The sequence below is a fragment of the Gorilla gorilla genome, chromosome 7, assembly GCF_029281585.2.
Source record: "Gorilla gorilla gorilla isolate KB3781 chromosome 7, NHGRI_mGorGor1-v2.1_pri, whole genome shotgun sequence".
NCBI classification, from domain to species: domain Eukaryota; kingdom Metazoa; phylum Chordata; class Mammalia; order Primates; family Hominidae; genus Gorilla; species Gorilla gorilla.
Window position 1 is genome coordinate 58,058,809 of NC_073231.2, and position 26,223 is coordinate 58,085,031.

General features: G+C 37.4%; 1 protein-coding gene and 1 long non-coding RNA gene across 4 annotated transcripts in view; both read right to left on the minus strand.

The window, feature by feature from the left end:
* Positions 1–26,223, minus strand: part of NKAIN3 (sodium/potassium transporting ATPase interacting 3) — a 735,379-nt gene that overhangs the window by 649,735 nt on the left and 59,421 nt on the right. The gene's annotated exons all lie outside the window — the stretch shown is intronic.
* On the minus strand, positions 2,162–24,582 carry LOC129524267 (uncharacterized). The gene is made up of 2 exons (XR_008668026.2): positions 24,155–24,582; positions 2,162–2,653 (listed from the first exon to the last, which is right to left on the minus strand). It is a non-coding gene; the product is annotated as an uncharacterized lncRNA (long non-coding RNA).

The window sequence follows — 26,223 nt, forward strand, 5'->3', positions numbered from 1 at the left end:
GTTGAATTGGACAAAGGGTCTTTGCAGATGCAACCAAGTTAAGGTAAAGTCTTACTGGATTATGGGAGGTTCTAATGCAAGGACTGGTGTCCTTATATAGTGTGGGAAGTTTGGACCTAGTCTTACCAGGTAAAGGCCATGTAAAGATAGAGGTAGAGATTGGAGTGATGCATCTACAAGCCAAGGAATGCCAAGGATTACTGACAACCACCAGAAACAGAGAAGGAATCTTTCCCTAGAGTATGGCTCTGCCGACATCTTGATTCTGGATTTCTAGCTCCAAGAACTGTAAGTGAATAAATATCTGTTGTTTTAAGCAACTTGATTTGTGGACCTTGTTCCTGCAGCCATGAGTAACTAATAAAGTCTCCTACATCAGGTAGCACAGAGTAGAACTTACATGTTTTTATAAATGCTAATGATAACCTATCTTTTGGAATATGATTAATACTGAGTAGCAATCTTCACACGGCTCAGCACATACAAATTCCAAATATTTCAGCTGGTTCTCCATATTGTGCCAATACTCTTTTATATGCTGTTTCTTGAAGTCATTCTGGGCCTCTGGTCTTCCTGGCCCTTCCAATCCACTTGATGGCTTATAGACCTTACACCTGAGGAACAGCCAGAGTCATAAAAAGGGATAAAATCCAATGAGGCAATGCCATTACTTGCCAGCAGTTTGGTGATGGATAACTGTAATTATTCTCCAAAATGCGACTTGTAAATTTTCTTGGCTTTTAGTTACTCATTCTAAATGCTTTCAGATAATGATACTAGGGCCCAAAGCCATGGGTAAAGCATTTAATGATGTCTATTTATATACTATCAATACTACAGAATGCCTGTCACTCTAGAAACAGAAGAAAAGTTTGTGCTGCTTATGTTTACTATACGTTCATATATATAGCTAAGAAAAATGATGCACAGGTCCATACTTAGTAAGTCCCCCTCTAAAGTGATTGTTTACACCTGACTTCATAAAACAACGAGAGAAATGTGACTATTACAAGATTCCAGTAAGGGCACTGCAGTGTTTCTTAATTGACATTAAACCTCACTTAAGTAGCCCCTGGTACACCTACACAAAATGCAGAATTATTGCCTTATTACTATTAAAAATGCATGTCATATTTCCAGATTGTGTTCATTTGGCCGATGGGACAAGCACTATAATGAAGCTAGTACCAGGTTCATCTGAGCTACAAAAATAAATAATAACTACATAATCATCTTTTGATGTACAGCCAAGAATCATTTAACTTCTGGAGTCATAAAAAGGTGACATGAACCACAAATTCAAAATTACCTGTGGGTACTTGAGGAAAATATCCTTTAGAGACAGGTAACTCCATCTCTTTCAGACAATGAAAAAAATTAATTTCTTAAGGGAAAAGTTGACAAAGAAATTACACATTTCTGTACTTGTGTAATGGAAAATCAAAAATATCTTTTAAAGTACTAGTTTGTGCATTTTAAAAAACAATCTCATGAATTGTGCTGGAAAAACAACTGTTTTTTGTTGGTTTTGTTTTTGACACAGAGTCTCATTCTGTCTGCCAGGCTAGAGTGCAGTGGCACAAACACAACTCACTGTCGCCGCAACCTCATTCTCCCAAGTAGCTGGGACTACAGGCCATGCAAAAATGCCTAGCTAAGTTTTGTATTTTTTGTAGAGATGGGGTTTCGGCATGGTGCCCAGGCTGGTCTTGAACTCCTGGGCTCAAGTGATCTGCCTATCTTGGCTTCTTGATGGAAGTGCTGAGACTGTAAGTGTGAGCCACAGTGCCTGGTTGAAAACTTCTTAGAAACAAATAAAAACAAAAACAGAAGCATTCAATAGAGAACAGAAGTTTGTCAGTTTCTGATTGCAAATCTAGGATCACATCACAGCTCATTCACAGGTTAGCAGGGTTAGTTAAGCAACCTAACCTTCTCGGACTGCAGTCTCCTCATATCTAAAATGAAATTACATTATTATCCATGTCACTCAACCACTATAGTGAAAAATGAGAAAAGCATACAGAAATTTTCATCATAAACTGTAATGCATTATAAAGATGTTATGTTATTCATTTTCCTAATTGGAAAAGTAACACCAAATTACAAATTTTTGAATATATCCTAATTCAAAGATTTGAAATTTAGATTTATGCTCAAGTCTTTCTGATGATGACTTTTTATTTTTACTGAAAATATAAGTACAGAATATACCAAACCAGTTCTTTATTAGCAATGGGTATCTAGAATGGAAACAATATGTTCTTGGAAGTCTCAAGCATTTGCTGTTAAAACATTCTCACTGACCTTTAACAAAGTCCGTTAAGCAGAAACAAGAGGTTAAGAATGTAATGGACTGAGAAACATTCTCTTATTTCTGAAGCATTTATGATTTCACACGTTCCTTTTTCAAAGTCTTTTAACAGCTCTGTCATGAGGCTCTATTGAAGTTTCAGCTGGCATGCAGACAGGTTGAAGGGCAACAAGTAGAAAAGCTTGCTATTAGAATCAAAATGGAAATAATTCCTTAATTGTTCCCTTTGAATTCAGATCATGATCATCCGAGCATATTTCTGCCCAGGTCTTCTAGCTGGGGATGTCCCCCAGACTTCAAAGTAATCTCCTCTCAAAGAAGACATTAGGTGACTCATATCTGAAGACAGAGTTAAACATGAAAAAAACAGAATTTTAATCTTTTTAAAAGTATTAATACAAAGCGGTATTTGATTGATCTTGCACAAACAAGGACAATATATGTAATAACCTATTGGTCCTGGAGCTATAAATTAGTTGTCAAAAGTTCAAATAGTAGATGTTTGTCTCTTCATGCTTGATAGTTCACTTTCCAGTGTATCTAATATAAAAAAATCAAAAATTTTCCTATACCAGATAAGAAAGAATTATTCAAGCTTTTCTAACTCTTAAAGAAGATAAGAAGGTTCTTAATGTTCAGTACTTTCCTGTTTGGACTGTATTGTTCAGGACACTAAGCAGAATGTTTGAATGCAGTGCTCAGTTCTAGCCTTTCACATTTGTGGAGTGTCTATTTTATGCAAGACACTACGCTGACGGTGCCAGGCACATGAGGTGTGGTCCCTGCCTTCAAGGAGTTTGGAAACTTGTGGGAGAGACTGGATGCAAATCACAAATTGAATATAGTGAGGTGAGAGCTAGGGGAGATAGGCATCAGGTGGCAGCTTATGTATCCAAGAAGAGGCAACACACAGTTGGGTCTTAACATGTATGAGTTCTAACTCCTAACATGTAGGAGTTAGCTGGGGACAGGAGGAAGTGAAGATCCATATAGAGAAAAGAAAGGGTTTAAATGTACATAAGTGACCCCAGTAGTTTAATATGGCTGTACAATAGGGCTTTGGGGGGGAGGAAGAGGGGGTGGAAGAGGAGGGAGGAAGGGATATACATACATATATACATATATATATATATATATAGGGAGAGAGAGAGAGAGAGGAGGAGGAGGTAGAAGAGGAGGGAGGAAGGGAGATACATACATATATATATATATATATATATAGAGAGAGAGAGAGAGAGAGAGAGAGAGAGAGAAGTCTAGAGATTAGAGAAAAAAGATTTGCATCCAAGCCAAAGCATGTGGACTGTGTCCACAGTGGCAGAAGAACCAGTGAATGTGTCTAAGCAGGGTGGGTGAACACTCATATGAGTGTTTTGAATGGGCCTGGTAGGGATACAGAGAATTCATGCAAAGAAGGTATGGCTAGGAGTGAAACTGTTAGGAACCATTATAAAAATTGAGGGAAGAGGTGGCAAGGGTTTACTTAACACTACTCAGGTGGGGAAAGAAGGGAAGGGACACTCTAATTAGAAAGATCTTGGGCATTAGACATGTAAAATTAGGTTAGTAACTGGATACAGTTACAAGGGAAAGGGAGGTATTTCCAGTCATGTCCAGGTTGCCATCTGGAGCGACTGAGTCATCTGTGGTGTCAATCACCAAGATGGCCGTACTAGAGGAGGGGCAGGTATAGGTTAAGTGTCCAGGGGTCTTAGTGGGGTAAATTAAAAGAAAAAAATGCCAAATTATGTATTTCAGCCTCAAATCTGTTGATTCTAACCTCTTAACATGCCTCAAACTCAACTCCCTCTCTTTCCTACTGCCACTACCCTCTCTTAGACTCCCAGGACCTTTTCCTGTTTCTGCAGCCAGTGCCTCCTTGTTTCCTACTTACCCTGGCTTATACTCTGAATGGTAGTCATGTTTGTGCTTAAAAATCTTCAGTGGCTCTCCTCTAACTCCTTCCTGTGATATATACCTTCCTTCCTCATCTGTTCCCAGCTCACCTCCCCATCCTCATTATTCATCACCCCTGTTGCCCACATGAAACCAGGGCCTGGAAACTACTGTACTCACCTCTCCCTAACCTCAACCTTGGCTCACCCTTTCTCTTCTATCTGGAGTCGTCCATGCTTTTCTCTTGCTACTTCCTCGTCCTCATTCTTGGAGCCACAAATTAAGAATCATTCATTCATTTGGCTGTTCTTGTCACCAAGACTGAGATAGGTGCTGCATCTAGGTGCTGTCGTGGTACCTACCCTTGGTTTAGTGGTAAATCAACAGTTCACCAGTTTCACTGAGCTAGAAGCTCCTTGAAGGCAGGACAAGAATTGTTCATCCACTTAAAATAGTACTACTATTTGACCCAGCAATCCCATGACTGGGTATATACTCAAAGGAAAATAATTCATTATCTCATAAAGACACAGGCACCTGTATGTTCACTGCAGTGCTATTAACAATAGTAAGGACATGAAATCAACCTAAGTGTCCATCAACAGTGGACTAGATAAAGAAAATATGGTACATATACACCATGGAATACCATGCAGCCATAAAAAAGAACAAAATCATGCCCTTTGCAGTACCACTGATGGAGCTGGAGGCTATTATCCTAAGCGACTAATACAGGAACAGAAAACCAACTGCCACATGTTCTCACTTATAAGTGGAAACTAAACATTGACTACACATGATTGCTAAGATGGGAATGATAAACACTGGGGATCACTGGAGGAGAAAAGGAGCGGAATGTAAGCTGAAGAAACTCCTGTTGGGTACGATTCTTCCGGACTGGGTGATGGGATCATTGGTACCCCACACCTCAGCATCACACAATTTATCCATGTAACAAACCTGCACATGTACCCTTTAATCCATGATAAAAATTGAAATTAAGAAAAGACTTGTTCATGCATGTATCTCTGTATTAATTAATGATTGCTGTATAGAAAATTCTTTCAAATTTTTCAGGGTAAAAGAGTAAACACTTATTTTCTCACAGTTTCTGAGAGTTTGGAATTCTAGAGCAGCTATTCTTGGTGGTGCTGGCTCAAGGCCACTGATGAGGCTGCAATTAGAGTGTCAGCAGGGTCTGCAGTAACTTGAAACTTGACTGGGCTGAGAAGATATACTTCTCAGCTCACTTCCATGGCTGTTGGCAGAAGGCTTTAGATCCTCACCTCCTGGGACACTTCACAAAGCTGCTGATGACATGGATTCCCCAGAGAGGGTGACCCAAAAGAGGTAATGCAAAAGATGGAAGTCGATCTTTTACTACCTATCTTGGAAGTCACATACCATCAATTCTGCAATATTCTATGGATCCCACAGACCAACCCTGGTGCAACGTAGCCCAAGGGTGTGTAGCAGGAGACAGGGATCATTGGGTGGTATCTTGAAGGCTGAATCCCACAGCCACCAATGCACAGCAGTGCAATTAGCCCATACAAGGTACTAAACAAATATTTGAGAATGAATTACTAAATAAAGAAATGAATACAAAGTAAACACATTTATGCAAAGTTCTGGGCTAATTACTCTGAAGAATGTAGAGATGTAAAATATCTTTTTTAATCCTTTTAACATATTTGATTCCTAAAAATGTATAATCTCTGAGATGTTAAGGTGTTCCTTTACATAAGACATCTGGTGCAATGAGGATTGGTTTAGTGGCATATGGTTCTTTCTTCCCAGAAGACTGAGAAAACAGGAAATCTCTATGAGATAATATCAACATCATCTCTTTACAACTAGAAAAAAAACTAACCAAACAAATTTTGCTACCCACAGTTTCTCATGCTTTGCTTGTAATACAACCCCTCTCATTATAGGTATTTTACAACGTTTAAGCTGATTAAAAGGTAAATGAAAACAATACCTGAAATAGCAGGTCTGTTAAGTAAAAAAACAATAACCATAATTGTTAATGTATATTGAACTATATTACCTTTCATTGGACTTGTAAATTTGGTAGAAGATAATACTGAGCTGTGTGAAATGTAATTCAAAACCACATTATTATAGTAATAGATTTGTGCACTGGCATTGTTTTCCAGCTGTAGTACATTAAATGTCATTTAACTGTTCTAATGAAGTTTTAGCCCACAGGTACAAAATTGATATACATTTTTCAGTCTATAAATGGAATAAGTTGACATGATATATGGATCAGTATGCAATGCAAAGTTGGATCAAACCAGTAAGAAAAAGCCCCATGAATGGCTTTAAAATAGTTACATTTTTAAAAGATTCCTCTGCAATGAAAACTCTAAAACATTGCTAAAAATAATTTTAAAAGATATAAGTAAATGGAAAGAGATCCCATGTTCATGAATTGGAAGACAATATTAAAATGTCAACAATCCCCCCCCCCCGCAAATGATCTATAGATTCAATGCAATTCCTATCAAAATTCCAATGACTTTTTTATAGAAATAGAGATTAAAATTCATATGGAATCTCAGGGGCATGAAGTAGCCAAAACAATCGCAATAAAAAAAGAACAAAGCTAGAGGATTTACATTTCCTGATTTCAAAACTTACTACAAAGCTATGGTAATCAAAACAGTGCATTTGGCATAAAAGCAGATGTAAAGATCAATGGAATTTTTCATATATGTGGTCAAACATTTTTGAAAAGAGTGGTAAGGCTATTCAATGGGGAAAGGCCAGTCCTCAAAAAATGGTGCTGGGGAACTGGATATCCACATGGTAATGAATGAATCTGGACCCTTACTTAATGCCATATACAAAAATTAGCTAAAAGCAGATCAAAGACCTAAATGTTACAGCTAATCTATGAAATTCTTAGAAGAAAACATAGAGCAAAATCTTCACAACATCAGATTTGGAAATTACTTCTTGAATATGACACTAAAGACACACGCAACAAAAGAAAAAACAAACAAATTGCACTTCATGAAAACTTAAAGCTTTTGTGTATCAAAGAACTATATTAACAGAGTATAAAGGCAATCCATGGAATGGGACAAAGTATTTACAAATCATATATCTGATGAGAGGTTAATACCCAAAATATGTAGAGAACTCCTAAACTCAACAGCAACAACAAAAAATCTGTTTCAAAAGTTGGCAAAGGACTTAAAACAACATTTCTCCACAAAAGATATACGAATGGCCAATAAGCACATGAAAAGATTTTTTACCATCACTAATCATTAGGAAAATGCAAATCAAAACCATAATGAGATACCACCATTAGGTTGGCTACTATCAAAAAACAAAACAAAACAAAACAAAAACAGAAAATAGCAAGTGTTGGCAAGGATGTGAACAAATTAGAATCTTTATTCCCTGTCGGTGGCAATGTAAAATGATGCAGGACACTGTGTAAATCAGTATTGCAGTTCCTCAAAAAAGAAATAAACATAGAATTACCATATGACCCAGCAATTCCACTTCTGAGTTTATACCCAAAAGAATTGAAAGTGTGACTCAAACAGATATTTGTATACTCATGTTCATGGCAGCGTTGTTCACAATAGCCAAAAGGTGGAAACTGAAATGCCCACTGACAGTATGAATAATGTGCCAGTGATATTTCTCAAGATATAAAAGGTACATACATTTAGTTTTTTGAACCAACTTCATCTGAATTTATTTTCATAGGGAAGTTGAAAATACCCATTATATTCTACATATTTTAATAATTAATAATTATTAAATAATAATTTAATAGTGAGCTTTGCACATATAGAAGAATGAAACTGGATCCTCATCTCTCAGCTTATACAGAAATCAATCAAGATGGATCAAAGACTTAAATCTAAGACCTTAAATCATAAACATTCTAGAAGATAACATCGGAAAAACTTTTCTAGAAATGTAACAAAATCATAAGTAACAAATGTCCAGTAAGGCAAAATGTAACGAATGTAACAAAATTATAAGTAACAAATGTACAGTAAGGGTCCAGATTCATTCATTACCATGTAGATATCCAGTTACCCAGCACCACTTTTTGAGGACTGACTTTTCCTCATCGAATAGCCTTACCATTCTTGGATATTTGTGTCTTTGACTGACTTAGAAAAAAAAGATGCAATATAAAAAGAATGTCATCCTGCAGTGTTTCTTCTTTCCAAAGCCAATGATTATTTTTAAATACATTTTTATCTTTATTTCAATAAATGTAACAAAAATAAATATAACAAAATTAATAATAAATGTAACAAAATTAATAAAACTAATAAATGTGAGCTAATTAAACTAATTAAACTAAAAAGCTATTTCACAGCAATATAAATAATCAATAGAGTAAACAGACTACCCACAGAGTGGGAAAGAATTTTTGCAAACCACGCATCCCACAGAAGACTAATATCCAGAATCTACAGGAAACTCAAACAAATAATCCCTTCAAAATACAGACAAAGGACATGAATAGACAATTCTCAAAAAAAGATATACAAACAGCCAACAAACACAAAAAATTGCTAAACATCACCAATTATTAAAGTTACTTGAATTTCAAACAAACAAAAAAATGCAAAATGCAAATTAAATGCAAATAGAAACCATCATAAGATACCACCTTATTCCTGTAAGAATGACCATAATTAAAAAGTCAAAAAACAACAGATGTTGGCATGGATGTGGAGAAAAGGGAACATTTTTACACTGCATGTGGGAATGTAAACTAGTACAAACACTATGGAAAACAGTTTGGAGATTCCTTAAAGAACTAAAAGTAGAAATACCATTCAATCCAGCAATCCCACTGCTAGGTATCTACCTAAAGGAAAAGAAGCCATTACACGTAAAGGACACATGGACATGCATGTTTATAGCAGCACAATTCACAATTGCAAAACTATGGAACCAACCTAAGTGCCCATCTAACCAATGAATGATTAAAGCAAATGTGATACATATACACCATGGAATACTACTCAGCTATAAAAAGGAATGAAATAATGTCTCTTGTAGCAATGTGGATGGAGCTGGAGGACATTACTCTAAGTGAAGTAATTCAGGAATGGTAAACCAAATATTGTGTGCTATTACTTCTACATGAAAGTTAAGCTATGAGGATGCAAAGGCATAAGAATGATATAATGGACTTTGGGGACTCAGGGTGAAGGTTGGGAGCTGGGTAAGGGATAAAAGACTACCTATTGGGTACAGTGTACATGGTTTGGGTGACAGGTGCACAAAAATCTCAGAAATCACCACTAAATAACTTATCCATGTACTCCCAAACCACATGTACCCCAAAAAGTATTGAAATAAAAATGTATTTGAAAATAATTATTGGCTTTGGGAAGAAGAAACACTGCAGGATGACATTCTCTTTATATTGCATCTTTCTTTTTCTAAGTAGTAAAAACACAAATGTCCAAGATTTTCAAGCTTGCGGCCAAGAGAGAGAGAATAGCCAACTTGCTATTTTGAACCATCAGCAAAATAGAAAGTTACATTTCATTCTCATGGGTAGGATACTGTGACTTATTAACTACTTATTCTTCAAAGATCCCATTGCTCTTACTAGTGAACAGTTAAAATGGTTTAAATGTACCTTGTTCTGTTAACTTTTCTGGAATATAGTTCTTTCTGCTTTTCCTGGCAATTTTTGTTTAACTTAAGAGAATTTCAAAAGACTGGTGCCTCATGTTTTAGCTCTCTCTTGTAATGAATATTTCCTGACAAAATATGCATTACATAAGAATTGATAAAACAACCCATTTCTAATATGCATCTTATTAATTCAATCCATTGTTTGTGCCTTAAAATCAAATCAATCTTGGTTTTGAATTATTGGTAGAAAGGTCAGTTGAAATTAGTGTGAGAGAACTAGACTATGTAATAAAATTATTTTATTAATGTAATTTTATTATATAAACATATTTTTAGGTCGTAATCATTATTAAAAAGTTTCTATTTAGGGACCCTGCAGTGCCTATTTAATAAAGATTTATGTTCTTTCTTTTTTCAATACGCTTTTTAAATAAGTTTTACATTTACAGAAATATGACCAGAAAGTACAGAGTTCCTATATATCCTCTCCCTTCACCTACCCTGGATCCTCAGATTACACTCTTATTAAGATTTAGCAACATTGTGGTACATTTATTACAATTGTTGAGTCTATATTGATACATTATTGTTAATTAAAATCCATAGTTTATATTAGGGTTCATTCTTGGTGGGCATTCTATGGGTTCTGACAAAGGTAAGTGCCCATCATTACAATATCATACAGAATCATTTCATTGTGCTAAAAATCTGTTGTGCTTCAGCTATTCGTCCTTCCCTCTCTCCCTCCCTCTGTCCCCCAAAATCCCTTAAAACCACTAATCGTTTTATTGTGCCCCTAATTTGTCTTTTCCAGAATGTCATATATTTGGAATTATTCAGTTTGTAGCCTTTTCAGATTAGCTTAATTTAGCAATATGCTCTTAAGGTTTCACCATGTCTTTTTATGGCTTGATAATTCATATCTTTGTATTGGTCAATAATATTTCATTGTCTGGATGTATCGCAGTTGATTCATTCACCTACTGAAGGTGTGAAAGTTTTCAGAGTCTAAATGGAGGCATTTGTGTCAAGCATTGACAAATGGAGAGAGGGAAAGCCACTGGGGGAGGGTTCTCATGCACATATCCCTGACAATAAGAACTATCACAAAAGATGGCAAAATCCACAACTTTACACAAAGGCCACTACAGCTTTACACAGAAAATACTTCTGTGAGGACACCTGTTCAGCAACAGCCTGTCCAACCTTGGACTCACAGCATTCTTGTTATTTATTCTTGTTTCCAAGGATAATTGATTCAAAATAACTTATGTAATCCGCCTCATTTTGTCTTTAAAAACTTTCCCTTGCCTCAATATTTTTGACTACACACATAGTTAACTATGGCATGCATAATCCCATTGTAATATTACTCCTGAATAAATATCATTTTCTTTTAGAGAGTATCTCTGTAAAGGACATCTTTGCTGCTTCTAAGTTTTGGCAATTATGAGCAAAGCTGTTGTAGACATTTGGGTGTAGGTTATTGTGTGACTATAAGTTTTCATGTAATTGGGGTAAATACCAAGGCATGTAATTGCTGAGTCATAAGATAAGAGCATGTTTAGATTTATAAGAAACTGCCAAACTGTCTTCCAAAATGCCTCTACCATTTTGCATTCCCACCAGCAATGGATGAGAGTTCCTGCTGTCCCATATTTTCTCCAGCACTGGATGCTGTCAGTGTTTTGAATTTAGCCATTATAATAAGCATACAATGATATCTCTTTGTTTTAATTTTCATTATCCTGATGAGTTATGATGTGGATGACATATGATATGGAGCATATTTTCCTATGTTTATTAGCAATCTGTGCATCTTCTCTGGTGAGAAACCTGTTCACATCTTTTCCCCATTGTTGAGTTTTCAAAGTCATCATATATGTTGGATACTAGCCCTTTATCAGTTACGTTTTGGAGTGTTTTTGTTTGTTTGTCAGCAAATGTTTTGTCCCCATCTGTAGCATGATCCAATTTAAATAGCTTAAGTAACTTCCTTTTTCACTTTTACAAGATCTTTACAACTTAGAATAGGTCCCTCACATAGTATTTATTTAGCAACTGTATGCAGATGCCCATTTAACATGGTTTTCCAATACAGGTTGAGTATCCCTTATCTGAAATGCTTGGAACCAGAAGCATTTTGGATTTTAAACTATATTTTATTTTGGAATACTGCATTATATACTTACCAGTTTAACCTCCCAAATCCAAAAATCCAGAATTCTGGGGTGGAGCCAAGATGGCTGAATAGCAACAGCTCCAGTCTACAGCTCCCAGCGTGAGCGACACAGAAGACGGGTGATTTCTACATTTCCAACTGAGGTACTGGGTTCATCTCACTGGGGAGTGTCGGAAAGTGGGTGCAGGACAGTGGGTGCAGCGCACCGAGTGTGAGCCGAAGCAGGGCAAGGCATCGCCTCACCCAGGAAACACAAGGGGTCATGGAATTCCCTTTCCTAGTCAAAGAAAGGGGTGACAGATGGCACCTGCAAAATCGGGTCACTCCCACCCTAATACTGCACTTTTCCAATGGTCTTAGCAAACGGCACACCAGGAGATTATAACCCGTGCCTGGCTCAGAGGGTCCTACGCCCACAGAGCCTCACTCATTTCTAGCACGCAGTCTGAGATCCAACTGCAAGGCGGCAGCGAGGCTGGGGGAGGGGTGCCGGCCATTGCCAAGGCTTGAGTAGGTAAACAAAGTGGCCTGGAAGCTGGAACTCGGTAGAGCCCACCGCAGCTCAAGGAGGTCTGCCTGCCTCTGTAGACTCCACCTCTGGGGGCAGGGCATAACCAAACAAAACGCAGCAGAAATCTCTACAGACTTAAATGTCCCTGTCTGATAGCTTTGAAGAGAGTAGTGGTTCTCCCAGCACGCATCTGGAGATCTGAGAATGCACAGACTGCCTCCTCAAGTGGGTCCCTGATCCCTGAGTAGCCTAACTGGGAGGCACCCCCCAGTAGGGGCAGACTGACACCTCACACGGCCAGGTACTCCTCTGAGACAAAACTTACAGAGGAACAATCAGGCAGCAACATTTGCTGTTCACCAATATCCGCTGTTCTGCAGCCTCCACTGCTGATACCCAGGCAAACAGGGTCTGGAGTGGACCTCCAGCAAAATCCAACAGACCTACAGCTGAAGGTCCTGACTGTTAGAAGGAAAACTAACAAACAGAAAGGACATCTACACCAAAACTCCATCTGTACGTCACCATCATCAAAGACCAAAGGTAGATAAACCACAAAGATGGGGAAAAAACAGAGCAGAAAAGCTGGAAACTAAAAATCAGAGCACCTTTCCTCCTGCAAAGGAACGTAGCTCCTCACCAGCAATGGAACAAAGCTGGACGGAGAGTGACTTTGACGAGTTGGGAGAAGGCTTCAGATGATCAAACTTCTCTGAGCTAAAGGAGGAAGTTCGAACCCATGGCAAAGAAGTTAAAAACTTTGAAAAAAAATTAGACGAATGGCTAACTAGAATAACCAATGCAGAGAAGTCCTTAAAGGACCTGATGGAGCTTGAAACCATGGCATGAGAAGTATGTGACAAATGCACAAGCCTCAGTAGCTGATTTGATCAACTGGAAAAAAGTGTATCAGTGATGGAAGATCAAATAAATGAAATGAAGTGAGAAGAGAAATTTAGAGAAAAAAGAATAAAAAGAAATGAACAAAGCCTCTAAGAAATATGGGACTATGTAAAAAGACCAAATCTACATCTGATTGGTGTACCTGAAAGTGACAGGGAGAAGGGAAACAAGTTGGAAAACACTCTGCAGGATATTATCCGGGAGAACTTCCCCAATCTAGCAAGGCAGGCCAACATTCAAATTCAGGAAACACAGAGAATGCCACAAGGATACTCCTCGAGAAGAGCAATTCCAAGACACATAATTGTCAGATTCACGAAAGTTGAAATGAAGGAAAAAATGTTAAGGGCAAACAGAGAGAAAGGTCGGGTTACCCACAAAGGGAAGCCCATCAGACTAACAGTGGATCTCTTGGCAGAAACTCCACAAGCCAGAAGAGAGTGGGGGCCAATATTCAACATTCTTAAGGAAAAGGATTTTCAACCCAGAATTTCATATCCAGCCAAACTAAGCTTCATAAGTGAAGGAGAAATAAAATAATTTACAGACAAGCAAATGCTGAGAGATTTTGTCACCACCAGGCCTGCCCTAAAAGAGCTCCTCAAGGAAGCACTAAACATGGAAAGGAACAACTGGTACCAGCCACTGCAAAAACATGCAAAATTGTAAAGACCATCGAGGCTAGGAAGAAACTGTATCAACTAACGAGCAAAATAACCAGCTAACATCATAATGACAGGCTCAAATTCACACATAACAATATTATCCTTAAATGTAAATGGGCTAAATGCTCCAATCAGATGACACAGACTGGCAAATTGGATAAAGAGTCAAGCCCCATCAGTGCACTGTATTCAGGAAACCCATCTCACATGCAGAGACACACATAGGTTCAAAATAAAGGGATGGAGGAAGATCTACCAAGCAAATGGAAAACAAAAAAAGGCAGGGCTTGCAATCCTAGTCTCTGATAAAACAGACTTTAAATCAACAAAGATCAAAAGAGACAAAGAAGGCCATTACATAATGGTAAAGGGATCAATTGAACAAGAAGAGCTAACTATCCTAAATACATATGCACCCAATACAGGAGCACCCAGATTCATAAAGCAAGTCCTTAGAGACCTACAAAGAGACTTAACTATCACACAATAATAATGGGAGACTTTAACACCCCACTGTCAACATTAGACAGATCAACAAGACAGAAAGTTAACAAGGATATCCAGCAATTGAACTCAGCTCAGCACCAAGCGGACCTAATAGGCATCTACAGAACTCTCCACCCCAAATCAACAGAATATACATTCTTCTCAGCATCACACTGCACTTATTCCAAAATTGACCACATAGTTGGAAGTAAAGCACTCCTCAGCAAATGTGAAAGAACAGAAATTATAATAAATTGTCTCTCAGACCACAGTGCAATCAAACTAGAACTCAGGATTAAGAAACTCACTCAAAACCACTCAACTACATGGAAACTGAACAAACTGCTCCTGAATGACTACTGGGTACATAACGAAATGAAGGCAGAAATAAAGATGTTCTTTGAAACCAACGAGAACAAAGACACAACCAACCAGAATCTCTGGGACACATATAAAGCAGTGTGTAGAGGGAAATTTATAGCACTAAATGCCCACAAGAGAAAGCAGGAAAGATCTAAAATTGACACCCTAACATCACAATTAAAAGAACTAGAGAAACAAGAGCAAACACATTCAAAAGCTACCAGAAGTCAAGAAATAACTAAGATCAGAGCAGAAATGAAGAAAATAGAGACACAAAAAACCCTTCAAAAAATCAATGAATCCAGCAGCTGGTTTTTTGAAAAGATCAACAAAATTGACAGACCACTAGCAAGACTAATAAAGAAGAAAAGAGAAGAATAAAATAGACGCAATAAAAAATGATAAAGGGGATATCACCACGGATCCCACAGAAATAGAAACTACCATCAGAGAATACTATAAACATCTCTACACAAATAAACTAGAAAATCTAGAAGAAACGGATAAACTCCTTGACACATACACCCTCCCAAGACTAAACCAGGAAGAAGTTGAATCTCTGAATAGACTAATAACAGGCTCTGAAATTGTGGCAATAATTAATAGCTTACCAACCAAAAAAAGTCCAGGACCAGATGGATTCACAGCCGAATTCTACCAGAGGTACAAGGAGGAGCTGTTACCATTCCTTCTGAAACTATTCCAATCAATAGAAAAAGAGGGAATCCTCCCTAACTCATTTTATGAGGCCAGCATCATCCTGATACCAAAGCCTGGCAGAGACAAAACAAAAAAAGAGAATTTTAGACCAATATACCTGACGAATATCGATGCAAAAATCCTCAATAAAATACTGGCAAACCGAATCCAGCAGCACATCAAAAAGCTTATCCACCATGATCAAGTGGGCTTCATCCCTGGGATGCAAGTCTGGTTCAACATACGAAAATCAATAAACATAATACAGCATATAAACAGAACCAATGACAAAAACCACATGATTATCTCAATAGATGAAGAAAAGGCCTTTGACAAACTTCAACAACCTTCATGCTAAAAACTCTCAATAAATTAGGTATTGATGGGATGTATCTCAAAATAATAAGAGGTATCTATGACAAACCCACAGCCAATATCATACTGAATGGGCAAAAACTGGAAGCATTCCCTTTGAAAGCTGGCATAAGACAGGGATGCCCTCTCACCACTCCTATTCAACATAGGACGTTGGACAACATAGGACGTGCTGGACGTTCTGGCCAGGGCAATCAGGCAGGAGAAGGAAGTAAAGGGTATTCAATTAGGAAAAGAGGAAGTCAAATTGTCTCTGTTTGTAGATGACATGATTGTATATCTAGAAAACCCCATCTTCTCAGCCCAAAATCTCCTTAAGCTGATAGGCAACTTCAGCAAAGTCACAGGATACAAAATCAATGTTGCAAAAAATCACAAGCGTTCTTATACACCAATAACAGACAAACAGAGAGGGAAATCATGAGTGAATTCCCATTCACAATTGCTTCAAAGAGAATAAAACACCTAGGAATCCAACTTATAAGAGACGTGAAGGACCTCTTCAAGGAGAACTACAAACCACTGCTCAATGAAATAAAAGAGGATACAAACAAATGGAAGAATATTCCATGCTCATGGGTAGGAAGAATCAATATCGTGAAAATGGCCATACTGCCCAAGGTAATTTATAGATTCAATGCCATCCCCATCAAGCTACCAATGACTTTCTTCACAGAATTGGAAAAAACCACTTTAAAGTTCATATGGAACCAAAAAAGAGCCCACATTGCCATGTCAATCCTAAGCCAAAAGAACAAAGCTGGAGGCATTCACACTACCTGACTTCAAACTATGTTACAAGGCTACAGTAACCAAAACAGCATGGTGCTGGTACCAAAACAGAGATATAGACAAATGGAACAGAACAGAGCCCTCAGAAATAATGCCACATATCTACAGCCATCTGATCTTTGACAAACCTGACAAAAACAAGAAATGGGGAAAGGATTCCCTATTTAATAAATGGTGCTGGGAAAACTGGCTAGCCATATGTAGAAAGCTGAAACTGGATCCCTTCCTTACACCTTATACAAAAATTAATTCAAGATGGATTAAAGACTTAAATGTTAGACCTAAATCCATAAAAACCCTAGAAGAAAACCTAGGCAATACCATTCAGGATATAGGCATGGGCAAGGACTTCATGTCTAAAACATCAAAAGCAATGGCAACAAAAGTCAAAATTTACAAATGGGATCTAATTAAACTAAAGAGCTTCTGCACAGCAAAAGAAACTACTATAAGAGTGAACAGGCAACCTACAGAATGGGAGAAAATTTTTGCAATCCACTCATCTGACAAAGGGCTAATATCCAGAATCTACAATGAAATCAAACAAATTTACAAGAAAATAACCAACAACCCATCAAAAAGTGGGTGAAGGATATGAACAGACACTTCTCAAAAAAGAAGACATTTATGCAGCCAAAAGACACATGAAAAAATGCTCATCATCACTGGCCATCAGAGAAATGCAAATCGAAACCACAATGAGATACCATTTCACACCAGTTAGAATGGCGATCATTAAAAAGTCAGGAAACAACTGGTGCTGGAGAGGATGTGGAGAAATAAGAACACTTACACTGTTGGTTAGACTGCAATCTAGTTCAACCATTGTGGAAGTCAGTGTGGCGATTCCTCAGGATCTAGAACTAGAAATACCATTTGACCCAGCCATCCCATTACTGGGTATATACCCAAAGGATTATAAATCATGCTGCTATAAAGACATACGCACACATATGTTTATTGTGGCAATATTCACAATAGCAAAGACTTGGAACCAACCCAAATGTCCAACAATGATAGAATGGATTAAAAAAATGTGGCACATATACACCATGGAATACTATGCAGCCATAAAAAATGATGAGTTCATATCCTTTGTAGAGACAGGGATGAAGCTGGAAACCATCATTCTCAGCAAACTATCACAAGGACAAAAAACCAAACCCCGCATGTTCTCACTCATAGGTGGGAATTGAACAATGAGAACACATGGACACAGGAAGGGGAACATCACAGAGCGGGGACTGTTGTGGGGTGGGGGGAGGTGGGAGGGATAGCATTAGGAGATATACCTAATGTTAAATGAAGAGTTAATGGGTGCAGCACACTAACATGGCACAAGTATATATATGTAACTAACCTGCACGTTGTGCACATGTACCCTAAAACTTAAAGTATAATAAAAGAAAATCTAAAATGCTACAATGAGCATTTCCTTCGTTACTGTATTAGTCCGTTTTCATGCTGCCAATAAAGACATACCCGAAACTTGGTAACTTATAAAGGACAGAGGTTAAATTGACCCACAGTTCTGTAGGGCTGGGGGGGCCTCAGGAAACTTACAATCCTTGTGGACGAGGAAGCAAATGTGTCTTTCTTCACATGGTGGCAGCAAGGAGAAGTGCAGAAAAAGGGGGAAAAGTCCCTTATAAAACCATCAGATCTCGTGAAAACTCACTCACTCTCATGAGAACAGCAACAAGGGGGTAACCGCCCCCATGATTCAATTACTCCCACCAGGTTTCTCCCACAATGTGGGATTATGGCAACTACAATTAAAGATGAGATTTGGGTGGGGACACAGCCAAACCATATCAAGCCATGAAGAAAATTGTTTTGTGCAGGCACATTGCTGCAAAAGTTATTGAGAATAAGTGATAACATACTTCTACTCTCCCTCCACAAACACCACTTGAGCACTTGGACCAGAGATAAATTCGATAAAAAATATATCAATTGGCTTTCAAAACTGCTGCTTCTTTCGCAAAAAGTTACTGCATTTCAGGTAAAACAACTCATTTTTTTAACTGGACACCAGCCTCTAAGGCAGAAAGATGTACACTACATTGGTGCACTAGATCAAGATGGCCACATCCCTGATTTCTGCTTTTGCCAAAGCTAATAATAACTGCTTCTCTCATTTACATTTTAGGTATTGAAGCTGGGTTACCCTCTCATTTCAACTTCCAAGATAGTCAACTTTTCAAAAAGATTTCTCTTGCAAAATCAACTTCCATGAAATACTATGAACTATTGAGGGACCCCAGCAGTATTAAAGATCATCCTTCTTTTTCATTTGCAACAAGTCCTGACGAATCCCAGGGGTACCCTGGAAATTAAAATAAAGACACTAAACAAGTGGGCCATGGCATGGGCTAAAATAATATTTCACAGGGCATTATGTTTACATTACAATTTGTGCTTGTAGTTGAACTCTGGAAAGTTGCTATATAAGAGCCTTCTATGAATTCCATTTTAGACAAGATTTTCCTTTGTAGTCGCTTTTTCAAATAACTATAATGTACAATTAACCCATAGCTGTAACTTAGATAATGTGCTAAAATGGATTTGCTATCCTTGTTAGAAAAACAAGAGATGTGTCCTGCATGATGGCTCTGTCTTAAAAAATCTATTAAGTCTTCCTTTGCAATCTATTTATACCAAACATCAGGCTATTATATCCCCAGTAAAGTCCTATAAGCTGAGCACAGCTGGTGGAAATATGCACACTGGACAAATCATCTCACCTGCAACTTCCACAATCAGAGCTCTCAAGATTTAAACTCCTGAATCAGTTTTTCTTCACAGTAGAATATTAGGTTCAGTGTTTATGATTATAGATACCCATCATATAATAGTTGGCTAGTATTAAATACATCACAAAGTGTATGTTTTAAAAATCTGCTGCAAGGTAAGCTGTGTTTTGATTATTGGCGGCAAACATGTTATTCAGAAAGACATAAACACCACAAGGGCATCTCAAATGCATAGGATTCTCCTCAACTAAAGACTGTCAAAGAAAGTTCCAAAACCTAGCTTGACAAGCGAGGGACCTAATGCTTAGAATCTACTTCTGCCAAGCAGGGAGAAGTGTGTGGTACAGGCTAACACTCAAATTGGAGCCAGGAAATATTTGAAAGCAGAGTCCTTTTCACAAGGAAAGATCAGCTTCCTGTCAATAGAATCAAGCTTACTCTACAAGGAATACACTAGAATCAAGGAAGTAAGTCCGGTTTCATCGCAAACCTCAGGCTATTTCCACAGCAAGAAGGAGGACTTTTAACTTGTTCAGTTCAGGTGGGCAAAATCTGGCCTGACCAGAATTTTGGACAATGGCACTCCAGGTTACACAGGCTGTAACTGTAGCCAGATATGACTCTGGATTATGTCAGCAGAATGACAGTTTAATACACCAGGAGCATTTTCTGGGGTGGTTTTAAATGTTAAAAGAGCTAAAATTTGCCTAGCAACTTAACAATCTAAAAGTTTTCATCCAGCTCCATGTTATACATTTAATTCAATATTGTGTTACATTATGGAATATTTAAAATTTTCCCTAAACATATGATCTTATTCTGAGTGCCTGGGAGGAAACTTGAGAGATAGTTATTCAGAAGGTAGATTCACCCACTGTAGGATGTTTATAATCCGTCTAACATAAAGAGATGATTATCAGGAGAAATAATGATAAAAATGCATTATACATTTTATTTTATTTCTCTTTAATTGAGAGTACTTTTGTGTTCCTCTCTGTGCCTAAATGGGCTTTATCTTTATAGCAATGTCTCCAGTGTTTTGTACATAGTAGGTTTACAGTAAATGTTTTGTGAATGAATAAATAGATGTATGAATGAGTATGGAATATTCAGGTCATAAATATATTTGGCCTGAATGTGAACTTAGTGCCTTGTGAACAGTTGTGCTGTTTGTCTTCTTTGAAAAATGGTGCTGAAATTCTTATAACACAGTTTTTGAAAGGACTCTTATATGTCTTTTGGAACTGTAAGTGAAATATTTTTATATTTCCCAAAATAGAATCAAACCTGTTTTGCATTCATCCCTTTGCATCTATTATTTCCATAGGGAATATCAACTATTTCCCCTTGAGCTCCTTATAATTAGTAATAGCTTTTTCAAAATTGCTGACATTTATGCCCTGAGTACTTGCTCTTCTAAGAAAACATTCCAACTTACATCCTGGTGAAGTTTATGTGCCAGTTGTACATCAATACATGCATAATTGCATTATTGTTCTTTTTTCAGCTTTCAGAAAAAATTGGAAGAAGAAAAAACAGAATTCTAAATAGGATTCTGAAAGAAGAATGAATGTATTAGTATTTCAAAGACACAACTTTCATTGTTTAAATGACTTAGAGCAATAACCTCACTTCATTCAATCTGCAGAACGATTTCCTAAAGGAAATTCTTGATTATCTATTTGATCAAAAACAGGGTGAGAGAGTTTACATAAATTAGTGCTTTACAACAATTTTATGTATTAAAGGCATACATTCACAATTAGTTTTTAATAGAGACAGAGAAAAAAAGAAGTGGTTCTTTTTTCTTTTCTGGGAACAATACTTGGTAATAGAATGGGGGATAGGAATTGATAGTTTAAACTCAATAGGTTTCCATGTTGTCTCACTATTCACCTGAGTTTTTTTTTCTTACATTCCTGCTTATGCCAACTGTCAACTATTCTCTCCTGAAAACTGTAGGTGGAAACACATATTACAATTAATTAGAAGGAAGTTTAAATATTCAACTTCGAGCTCTCTGTTTTCTTCTAGGGGTTTCTTGGGGACCATAAGCCTTGCAATTGTAAACTCAGAATATCTCCCACATCCCCATCACAGCATTTTTTTTTTCTTTTTGAGACAAGGTTCACTCTGTCACCCAGGCTTCAGGCTGTACCACAGTGGCATGATTATGGCTCACTAGAGCCTCTGTCTCCCCAGGCTCAGGTGATCCTCCCACCTCAACCTCCCAGGTAGCTGGGACCACAGGTGCACACCACCATGCCCAGCTAATTTTGTATTTTTTGTAGCAATAGGGTTTCACTATGTTGCCCACGCTGGTCTCAAACTCCTGGGCTCAAGAGATCTTCCTGACTCAGTTTTCCAAAGTGTTAGGATTACAGACGTGAGCCATCGCACCTGGCCCCACCACACCTTTTAAATTGTGTAAGTAAAAGTCATGCTGAGGAGGTTGCATATTTGCCTGTCTCTCTTTTCCCAAAGTTGATCTTGTCTAGCCTGGTGATAGAAAAGATGCCAGTGAAGTGGCTCATGCAATCCAAGGGCAGCCAGAATTGACAGTGCTCATCAATATTTTTTGCTTATGAGCCTAATATTTTCTTCCAAACCCTCATTTTTATGTGACTGACATCCAAAAGAATAAGCAGTCACAAAAGGTGTTATTTCCATTGTCCTCTAATTAATTACATTTTAAAATAAAACTGCTACATAACTCTTTTAAAAGTATCCATTGAATTAATCAATATCATCTATTTCAAAAAGACATGAAGGAAGTCTTCAAAAGTCAGAAATCTTATGTAGTTCCTTTTTCTCTTTGAAGTCATGTTGACATTTTACTTCCCCCATAGAACATTCTCCTTTATTTTTTTTTTCTGAAAATTTTTTCTCACTTGATCATACTTTTTAGAAACAATTTACCTGTAATTAAGATTTTTATTTTCTGTAACTGCAAATCATTCACTCTCGATACTAGCATCAGTATTTTGAAAGTTTCCTTTCTTTGGTGCTGCAGTGGTTTTACCCCTCCAAACATCCCACGGTAAAATGAGGGGCGGGTGAGAGTTAGCCTTTTACTTTGCAGAGTGGGAGAATAGAATTTAGAGTTCAGATGTGGGAAAGGGAGCTCACTTCAAGTATTTCAGGCAGATGGATTTTATGGAAATTGAGGATCTGAAACTCATCCTCCCAAAGTCTTCACACACAGGAGCACCCCACGCAGTCTTCGTGTACCCCAGGTGGCACGTACATGTGGAGATGAAAACCACTCAGCTTAAAAGCTCATTGGCACCAAGAATCTCACACAGACTTGATCCAGTTAAAAAAATGCCCCATTAGCCTAAGTCACCCAGAGGGGCTCATGGAGTCCAGGGCTCTGTCCTACTTGACCTCCCAGTTGCATGCAGTCTCAGGCACCGAAATGATGGTGGAGTTTCGAGTCAGACAGGCATTAGTTGGATATATTAAGATCTATTGCTGATTATCAGAATGAACTTAGTCAAACTACTTAAATCCATAGGCCCCAGTTTCTGGACCATATAAATAGGTCCCATAATGCCCGCCTTTTGTGAGGACTAACTGAGGCCATGTCTTTTGGAAGCACCTAGCTCAATGCACACACAGCTGGTTTCTTTGACCCTTTCCTTCCCTCTCTCCACAGTTACCCAGTACCCGTCTCTGCTGTGTCCTATCTCCTTACCAAAATATATATACATTTAATTAGATCTATATTAAATGGAAGACATAAAATGTCAGAAAACAATCAAATGTTGGATTTTTCACTTTTCCATTTTTTTGTTTTTTGGTTTTATTTTTTGGCTTTGTTTGTTTTTAAAAATCAGTTTTCAAAGCCTGCATCTAAACAATGATTCCTCCAGGAATGAGATTTCAGGTATAACTCAGTAGTGACATGAATTTGAGGGAAGAGATAACCTCTCTGTTGTCTAGAAATTGTACGGCACTATTTGTTCCTGACTCAGTCTGCTTGTCAGGTGGCCTTGATTATAATCCTGGATTGAAACCTGAGGTTCTCCAAGTCTGAAGAGGAATATTTTTAATCTTTGGAGTGATCCTAGTGTCATCCTTGTCCACCCACATGTACTCTCAGCCTCTCAGCAGAATCTGCAGCAGAGGAGTCACCTCTCTGGTTGATTCAGGGTCTTATATAACCAGCTAGTTCCATTTCAGATGAGTACACACTCTCGGGCTGGGCAGACATGACTGTACAACCCCCGAGGATGTGCAAATGGAACCAACTCCTCTACTTATTCAGTACCTGATCAGACACTTCAAACAATGGGGCACCATCCACTTTTACTTTATTTACACTTTCGAATCTTATGGACTAATCAGTTTGCAAACTAATGAATAATATTAAAAAGAAATCAAGGAAAAAGTCCCATGTATCCTAGCAGCAACTGTAGGGTAGGAACATTTACGTTAAGGAAAGTAACATACACATTACTTTCTAAATACTTTCTAATCATGCTCAAGTTAATATAAAATGGTTCTTTTTGACAATATTAGAATTAATATTTGCAATTTGCTTTGTAAGACTTTAAACACAGTTACCTTTCCTGTCTTTAGTTATCTTCCTAACCAAACTTGCCTTTGAAAGATTCTTCCCAGTGTTTCAATACTTTCAAAAAACAGGCAAAATTTGGCTTTCACTTCTATAGTAATAACTTCAATGCCATTTATCATCTTCTTTAAGCCTTCAAGTCCAATATTTTTTTTCAACTGAAGTTTCACTTAAAGTTTTCCTCCCATTTCAGCATGTTATTGTCTCTCACACTGAAGCATTTCATAAGATCAATATAAAGGAAGCAGTTGAAAATAGATGATAGACTATTTTATTTTATGACAGCAACAAACCAGTTACACTACTAGGTCACTAGGGTTACACTGTGTCATTAACCATTCTATTTTATGACATAATAACTTTAGAATTTTTCTATATGTATCAGGGTTTATGCAATTAATTTATAGTTGAGGATGAATGTGAGATATATAGTTCCAAGCAGAATTGTGAGAAATAGATGAGTTTCAGGGATATTCCATCTCATCTATTTCAGGGTATGTTGCTTACACATTTGCCTAGAACTTTTGGAGATATACTGGTATGTCAAAAGTTTCACTATAAGCTATCATGGCTGCTTCAAAGATCTAAGAGTCCTTCCTACTTTCCTGCTAAATTATGATGCAGAAAATATTTCTATTTCAGACAGTACAAAAAATCTGAATAATCATACTTGTCAAGATTCAACTGAAAATCATAGAAACACACACTAGCTGGGTCTGAAATCCCACAGCTGAATTCTCTGGAGGTAACAAAGCCAATGATTTGGGAGAGTACAGAGCCATAATTTGCATTAATGTTGCAACCAAGTCTATTATTTTTCCTTTGAAATATAACTTAGAACCTGTTAACTATCAGCTTCATGATGCATGCCCTGACCTAGGTGAGTGCTGATTGTATCTTCCACAATAAATTACAATTTAGCTAGATCTGTAGCTCCTTGCTTTCTAGTCTTTCTGAATGTGACTTGTATGTGCATTATCAAAATAGGAAGTATTCAGGCAGGACACTTCCTTCTCAGTAAACACAGGATGCTTTTTATAGTCATATGTGATTTAGAAATTCAAATAAAATTTTATTTTGGCAATTTAAATCTTTTTTTAATGTTACACTTGCAATTCCTTTAATCATAATTAAACAAATTTGTCTTAATTTGGACATATAACAGGTGTACAAATATTATTTTGAAAAATTCAGACTTAAAATGCAAATGAGCACCATTTTATAAAACAAAACACCTTTTAGTATATGGCTTGAGCATGGTATCATAATGGATAGATATTTTCAGTCTTAAAATTATGGTTTTATTTTCTTTAAATACAACACAGGACATTTCTATCTAGTCTGAATCTCACTGATTTTCAAAACAACCATTAGCAAATAACAAGTCCTTTAAATATCAACACATGGTTGAGTAAATGACTCACTTTTCCAAGAGAGAGGCAAAAGAATATATATTTTATTATGAAGGTAGATCTCCCGTTGGTCAATGAGTTGTACAGGCAGCCCTTCAGCTGTAAAATGCAAGGTTGTTCTGCAGTTCGGAAATTTCTATTTCTGAATTTAGTTTCTCTTTCTGCACCTGCTCTCTTCTCTACCTCTGCTAATGGTACCTTCCTTTCTACAGTAGCTGGCTTGTCACCTGGATTCAAGCTCTTTGAATGTCATGACTCTTGCATCCCATTGTTTCCCACAGTTAATTCATTACCAACTTCTGTTAATTTTACCTCCACCATGACCCATGAAGGTGACCTTCCATGCAGAATGCAACTACTCTAGTTGGCCATCCTTATATCTTTTCCCAAGATGATGCAATATGCCCATAAATTTTCTCCTGTATCCAGACTTGCTTTTGGTAACATAATCTTCTAAAATACAGCTCTTGATCATGGCCTTCACTGATAAAATTTCAAAGTCCTCACATCACCATATAAATTAAGTGTCAATTCCTTAAATTGAATTAAGGCTCTCACTAGTCCCCCATCAGCTGTCTTAATAACTACACTTACTTTATGCATTAGCTTGAATGACATACACATCACTCCTCAAAAACACCAAAAGC